At 33.8% G+C, this 7,017-nt stretch overlaps 1 pseudogene; it reads left to right on the forward strand.

The window, feature by feature from the left end:
* The first annotated feature begins 1,564 nt into the window (after positions 1–1,564).
* LOC121788987 lies at positions 1,565–3,780 on the forward strand (annotated as a pseudogene).
* The last annotated feature ends 3,237 nt before the right edge of the window (positions 3,781–7,017 follow it).

A 7,017-nucleotide genomic window follows, 5' to 3' on the forward strand; every position in this document is an offset into this window, starting at 1 on the left:
GGGCATACTTTAGTGACTAATTGTTGTGGGCTTGTTCATCGGACTTGTGAGTTCAGTATGTAATTTAAGTTTTATTTCAAATGTTTGAACTTAGATTTAATTAATTCTAAATAATGAAATCTCTTCATTTAATTAACTCAAGTAATTAATTAATTTAAGTGATTAAATCTTCTAATTTAATTAAGTTCCTAATTTAACTAATATCAAGTGATTAAATCTCCTGATATAATTAAGTCTCAAGAATTAAATCTCCTTTTTATTTAGTCTTAAAGTAATTAAATCTTACTATATAATTATACCACAAGTAATTAAATCTCGTCGTATATACTACGAAGGAATAGCATAAGCCTCCTAAGTGAGGCTTAGAACTAAGATGAATATCTCTAGTAATATCATACTCGGACTTAGTTTTATTTAAGCTATATAAGTGAGGAAAGCTAGACCCAAATTTATCTGAAGAATAGGAAACACATTAGGTGGACTTTACGTCCAACATGTTTACTGTGGAAACAAGTTTGAATAACTGAAATTTTTTATTACATGTTTTATTCAAAACCCGAATACAAGTTCGTTTACAAGTTATTGTTATTGTGTCTCCAATCTCCATGAGTGTTTCGTGTATCTCTTTGGATATTCCAAAGTTAACAATCAAATTTGGGCCCTTGTAGGACAAGAAATCCTACTTGGGGTAGTATATACGAGAACCAGCGTCATCCTTCGAGTTGGTCGGTCAATGTACACCAGAATTTTTAGATGTAGTAGATCACGGAAAGAAGTTAGATTGCGCATAATCAAATCAAAATCGAAAAAGAATTTAGTAAGCTCATGCTTTTAATATGGTCACTAAGTTAATTGATAAAACTATTTTGAAGTGAAAATATCCCTATAGAGTATGTATAAAGCTAAATCCATGTTAGTAATCAAGAAAAAGGTCAATATTCGCCGCCACGGCCATAAACGCACTAAATGCCATTCTTCTACAAGATAGAGACTCCCTAACTTGAGCTTGTCCAGCAATTAATATATTCTTATATTTATATTAAAAAAAAAGGGTTACATGCATATTATGCTTGGTTGTAGAATATATCACAGCACATAATATATTGCTTTGAGATCAATCATTTTTTGTGACTTCATTTTCCCCCTAGAAAGTGAATTAAAAATCATGTGATGAGGAATACTATTTTTTAATTAACCCAAATGCACGTCATATCATTGTAAAGTATTTGATTTAAGCATAATATCCTTCAATTTTTTGTCTCAATGAATTGAATGAAAAATTAGGTTGAGATACACAATAACCAACAGAGAATCAAGAACGAAATTATTTAGCTTTTGAGTATCGATTGCGATATGATTAAATACATACATAACATAAAATAGATTTTTTTTAAATGATTTTTAGTGTGTGTGGAGTAAGAGTGAGTATGAGTGTGGACCACTCATGCCTAATGACATGGCTTGGTGGCAGAGGAACTCCACCTCAACAAATCCATCCCCTATACTATATATAACCACTGTCTGGATATGAGACAAATCAAATATATAGTTTCTCTCTCCTATCTCTATCACACGTTAAGCAGTCCTTCCGATCATGCCCTTCTCTAAAATAGCAGCCGAGAATTATGTACCTAGCTCGGCCAAGAAGCCTCGGGTGGCGGTGAGGCCGTACGATGAAGGGAGAGACATGGCGGGCCGTGGAGGAGCTCGAGCAGCGGTGTGAGGTTGGCCAGCCCGGGAAGCCCTCACTAGTGACCGACCTCATGGGAGATCCTATTGCTAGAGTCCGCAACTTCGTCTCCCACATTATGCTTGTAATATACTTCATCTGTCTGTCATTCCTTGTCAATACTCGCCACACTTACTTTTTACTACTTTTGGTAATTGACCCTGCATTCCAATAACTCATTCTCACTCACATTTTATTATTAAAACTACTACATAAACACAAGATTCACATTTCACTAACTTTTTTCATTTCACTTGCCGTTAAATTTTTAAAAATTCGTGGCAGGTCAAAATTGAAAATTTTTCATTATATTTTAGTGGTCCCTTTTTTTATCTCATGTTCTCTAGGAAAAAGTACTATCACATTAATACCTAGTCATAATTTTATCATGAATGAAAATGAAAAGAAGAAAAATATAACCAACATGGTTTACGTGATGGTTCAGAACATCGTTTGTCATTGGAAAACCAAAAAAATATATGAAAATAGAAAAATTAATGTTGATTAAATATATGTTTAATATAGGTGGCGGAATATGGTGATGGGAGGGAAATAGTTGGGGTGATAAGGGGGTGCATAAAAACGGCAACGAGTGGAAAGAAAAGCTCATCTCCAATCTATGTGAATTGGCTTACATTCTTGGATTAAGGGTTTCATCCACTCACAGGTCTGTCAACCTCTTTTCCCCCATGCAAATTATATTTATTTATCTACAAATTAAGATAATTATTGTGTGATCTCATTTTATTTTGTATTTAATGATAATTGTATGTTCCCCATGCATTTGTTACTATTTTATTTTCTTCTTTTGTTTTATTTTGATGAATGCACGTATATGATTTGACGGAAATCTAAATATGTAATTTGCATGTTTTAATTAATTTTTGTATATTGGGGTGGAAGTTCATTATCCAATTAATTACATATAAATCCAAATATATTTAAACATATTCCTGCACTACTTTAGGTTTAGATGTGACATGACTTGCATATATGTACAGATGTACTTCCAAATTCATAAAGTTTTACTATTACATAACGACATCTGAATTATTAATTCAATACCTTGTCCTCTTCTTTTGTTTCTCAACTAATTAAATAATTTTTTAATATGCAATTAATTATACTATGGCTCAGGAGACTTGGCATTGCCATAAAACTAGTCCAAGAATTGGAAGAGTGGTGCAAGAAAAATGGAGCAGATTATGCCTATATGGCTACAGAATGCAGCAATCAAGCATCTTTGAATTTGTTCACTCAAAAATGCAATTATATGAAATTTCGAAATCCAACGGTCCTCGTGCAGCCAGTTCATCTTCACCACAAGCCGTTGCCATCAGATATCACAATCGTTCGAGTACCTCCTAATCTGGCTGAATCTATGTATCGGAAATTGTTTTCAATCTCCGAATTCTTCCCTAAAGACATCGATCATTTACTAAGTAACAAACTCAATTTGGGCACATTCATGGCATTGCCAAATAAATTACTCCCTAACACGGCGAATTACCGGCTTCTTTCGCCATACTTAGTATTTGGGACACGAAGGAAGTGTTTAGGTTAAGAGTGAAGGGAGTGTCGAGCCTAACACATGCTGCCTGCCTAGGAACTAGGGTTGTTGATGCTATGGCACCATGGCTTAAAATTCCATCAATTCCTAACATTTTCAAGAATTTTGGATTTTACTTCATGTACGGACTTCATATGGAGGGTCAAGATGGTCCCAGATTATTGAAAGCTTTGTGCAAAATGGCGCATAATATGGCCAGGAATGACTCTCGTTGTAGGGTCGTGGTGGCTGAGGTGGGCCAAAACGACCCTGTAAGAGAGGCCATTCCACATTGGAAGAAATTTTCATGGGATGAAGATATTTGGTGCATAAAGAGATTTGGACAGATCAATCAGGACTACCATGAGTTTCCAGTGTCGTCTTCTTCTCCTATATTTGTTGATCCACGTGATTTATAGATTAATGTTGGGAATATATAGGTGTGTCTTAATCTTTTTTTTTTTCTTATTCTTTTTGTTGCAAATTGTACACAAACAATCATATCAAGTTCAATTAAATGAAAATAAGAATAAATTAAGCTTTAGCTATTGCTTCTAGTACTTATTCTTAAAATTAATAAAATGTCAATATCAAGTTTTGTGATATTAAAATCAAAATAAAATTTGATTGACCCGTCAAAAATATTCATGATCGAAAGGGATGTATTCATATGCTAACCTTAAATATTTGGAAAACACAAAACACTTGTCACTCCATTGAATCTTGTGATCTAACAGATATTAATTCCACGTGTCATCTAATAACGTAGAATTGTAGTCTAATAATGTAGTTCGGCTAATAATGAAGCTTTTTAGTCCAATAATGAAGATTTTTAGTCTAATAATGTAACTTTCAGTCTAATATGTAGCTCGGCTATTATTATACAATCATCTAATCCAAGGATTCACGGGTTGTGATTTGTGTTGTGTTTTAGATTAAGAAGGTGTAAAGACCCTAATACACCCATGATCGAAGGACAAAAACTGGTTTAATATAGTACTCCCTCCGTCAGGCAGTAGGAGTCCCGGTTGAGTTGGGTGCGGATTTTAAGAAATGCTTGAGTGTGCAATAATTGGAGTGTGTGATAATGGAATGTGGGACCCATTTACATTATTATTTACTTTTTCTTGGATGTGTTTTTTACTAGTGCCTTTTAGTGTTTTATTTTATAATATTTTATTTCACTTTTTATGGAAATGTCTAACTGGGACTCCTAATGCCGGATGGATGAAAATGGTCAACCAGGACTCCTAATACTTGACGGAGGGAGTAATAATTAAATTTTTTATATATCACATAAAGATCAAACGTCCACAATAGATCCTAGTTCAATTCATACATTGCATTTTACTCCCTCTTTATCTTTTCTGCTTTATTCATCTTTCCTACTTTTTAACATAATTTCTTAATCTCTATACTCAAAAGTTTTGATTCAACTTAGTTGGGACGGAGGGAGTAATAATTTAATTTGTTATAATCATAGATCACATAAAGATCAACCGTCCAAAAATAGATCCTAGTTCAATTCCTACACTGCAAAATTCTTTTATATAAATCACTTTCTATATCCGAGTATGTATAATTGCTAACTAGTTCAAAATGAGAATATGAGATGAACATATGAGTACGATATGATATATCACATCATTCAATAATGAAATGGTATGCGAGGAGGGTCTTCATGTCGAAGAACCTCTAAGATTTGTATAATGATTTTTAATGTGATCATGTGATCGATAGTGATTCCGTACCAATACAAATCGAAAGATGATTCTTGAAAAATAATTCTAACATGAACAAATAAAACACATCATTTAATAGCATATGTACATATATATCGGTCCTAAATGGTGACTATTAGTGTGGTCCGGTCTTTGTCCAACATATTAAGGACAAAATATTAAATATAGGGTCATTTCATAACAAGCAGATGTAACTTGTTGAGGAAAAAGTATCCACATGATTTCCTTCTTATCATCAAATCCTCAAATTGGGATCTTGTCTCTCAATAAAACTTTGTCCTCTCTCTGCATGATTTTCATTACTAGCTAACTATAAAAAATAAAGTAGTACTACTATAGTATATTACTCACTATATCATCCTTCTTGGAAGAATGCCACGTACACACAAACAACCCTTTAATAATTTCAAGATAAATTGCTCATCTTGATTTCATCCCAAATTTAATTAGTTTAATTTCCAAAATCACATATCTATAATGTGTCTCTGTCAGTGCGTCTATGGTTTATGAAACGATGGTTACACTTAGCCTTTTTAATATTCTATTAGAACATCCACATTGCAGTGGTAATATGTCAGCCATGACCCTATTTTGCGACTATCACAGTTCAATACAAAAGATCCATCCTTGGTTTATCCCCTAATTAATCGGTTATAGTCCGAAAGTTCCTCTATATGTTTGCTCTTTATTCTAAGTTAAAGATACATTATAATTAAGAAAATTCAAAAAAATTAAGTTTTCTTGCTAAACTCAACACAGATAAAAATAATCACCAAAAATAAAATTAATAAGCAAAGGAAATCATAAAAGTTTAATTAAAGGAGTTCATGTTCAATAACCCTATTACTCCCTTCATTCCATATTAGATAGAGTCATTTTGCCATTTTGGTACGTTCTATAGTAGTGAAGTCATTTTCTTTTTTAGTTAAAGTCAACATATTATTCTCACTTACTTTTTCCCCCTCTTACTTTATTCTCTCTATTTTTTCCTCTCTCCTATTTTATTATCTTTTTATATAATATACTACACACATTTTTCTTAATCTATGTGCCAAAAAGAAATGTCTTCACTACTATGGAAACGGAAGGGAGGACAAATTAGGAGAAGTTCTAGCCACTTATGGTGGTCACAATAACAAGGAAAATAAGCTAAAGATACCATGGGTGCAAGGCTTGGGTGGATAAAGCTTCAATCTTGCTCTCATTCTTCAAAGTGTGGCTTGCAGCTCAATTCTATCACCAAAATGTGTTCCTATTGCCAAAAGTCCCTTTGGGAATAGTGTCATAGTTAGGACTTGAAAAACTGGCTCAGACACATTTTTTCCCGATAGGAAGTTTTTTGGATCAGAAAAAACTTGACGGCGATTCGGTTCACAAACGCTCGGGTTGCACGGTTTTCCACTCCAATGCGCATTCTTTGTAAAACAACCATATCTTATTCTACTGGACCTCGATTGAGGCATGAGAGGTATCGACGCTAAGCTCTTTCAAAGATGAATGCAATTGTGGCCTTGTAGAAGCGTTGAAATTAATCTTGGCATGCTGATTACTGTTTAGATTCAGACCTTTTTTTCTTTCCCCGCTCTTCTTAGAGCTCAATTTTTTTGTCCTACAATATATCAAATGAATCCGTTTTCACCTTTTTTTTATATAAGCCAAAAATCTCAAACCACAAAAGTGGTGAGGGAGAGCACAAGATAGTACCAATCCAACAACAACGAAAAAAAAATACAAACACAAACGACATCACAACAACCATAAAGCTGTCAAGAAGAGAAGACAACAAGAGTCAAAGCCAGAGGAGAACAAGTCAAACACTAACCGGTAACACCAACGCAGCTAGCACCCATAAACCGCTCAAAATACCAGCAGACATCAAACAAGAGAAGAAACAAGCACTTCCCCAACAAGCCATCTTTTGCTTGGGGTCGTACCAGTTGCCACCTTTTGATATCCTTAAAGTTTTCCATAACATGTCTGGTGAAAATGCAATAAAG

This window comes from Salvia splendens, unplaced genomic scaffold (genome assembly GCF_004379255.2).
Source record: "Salvia splendens isolate huo1 unplaced genomic scaffold, SspV2 ctg1186, whole genome shotgun sequence".
In the NCBI taxonomy this organism is placed as follows: Eukaryota; Viridiplantae; Streptophyta; class Magnoliopsida; order Lamiales; family Lamiaceae; genus Salvia; species Salvia splendens.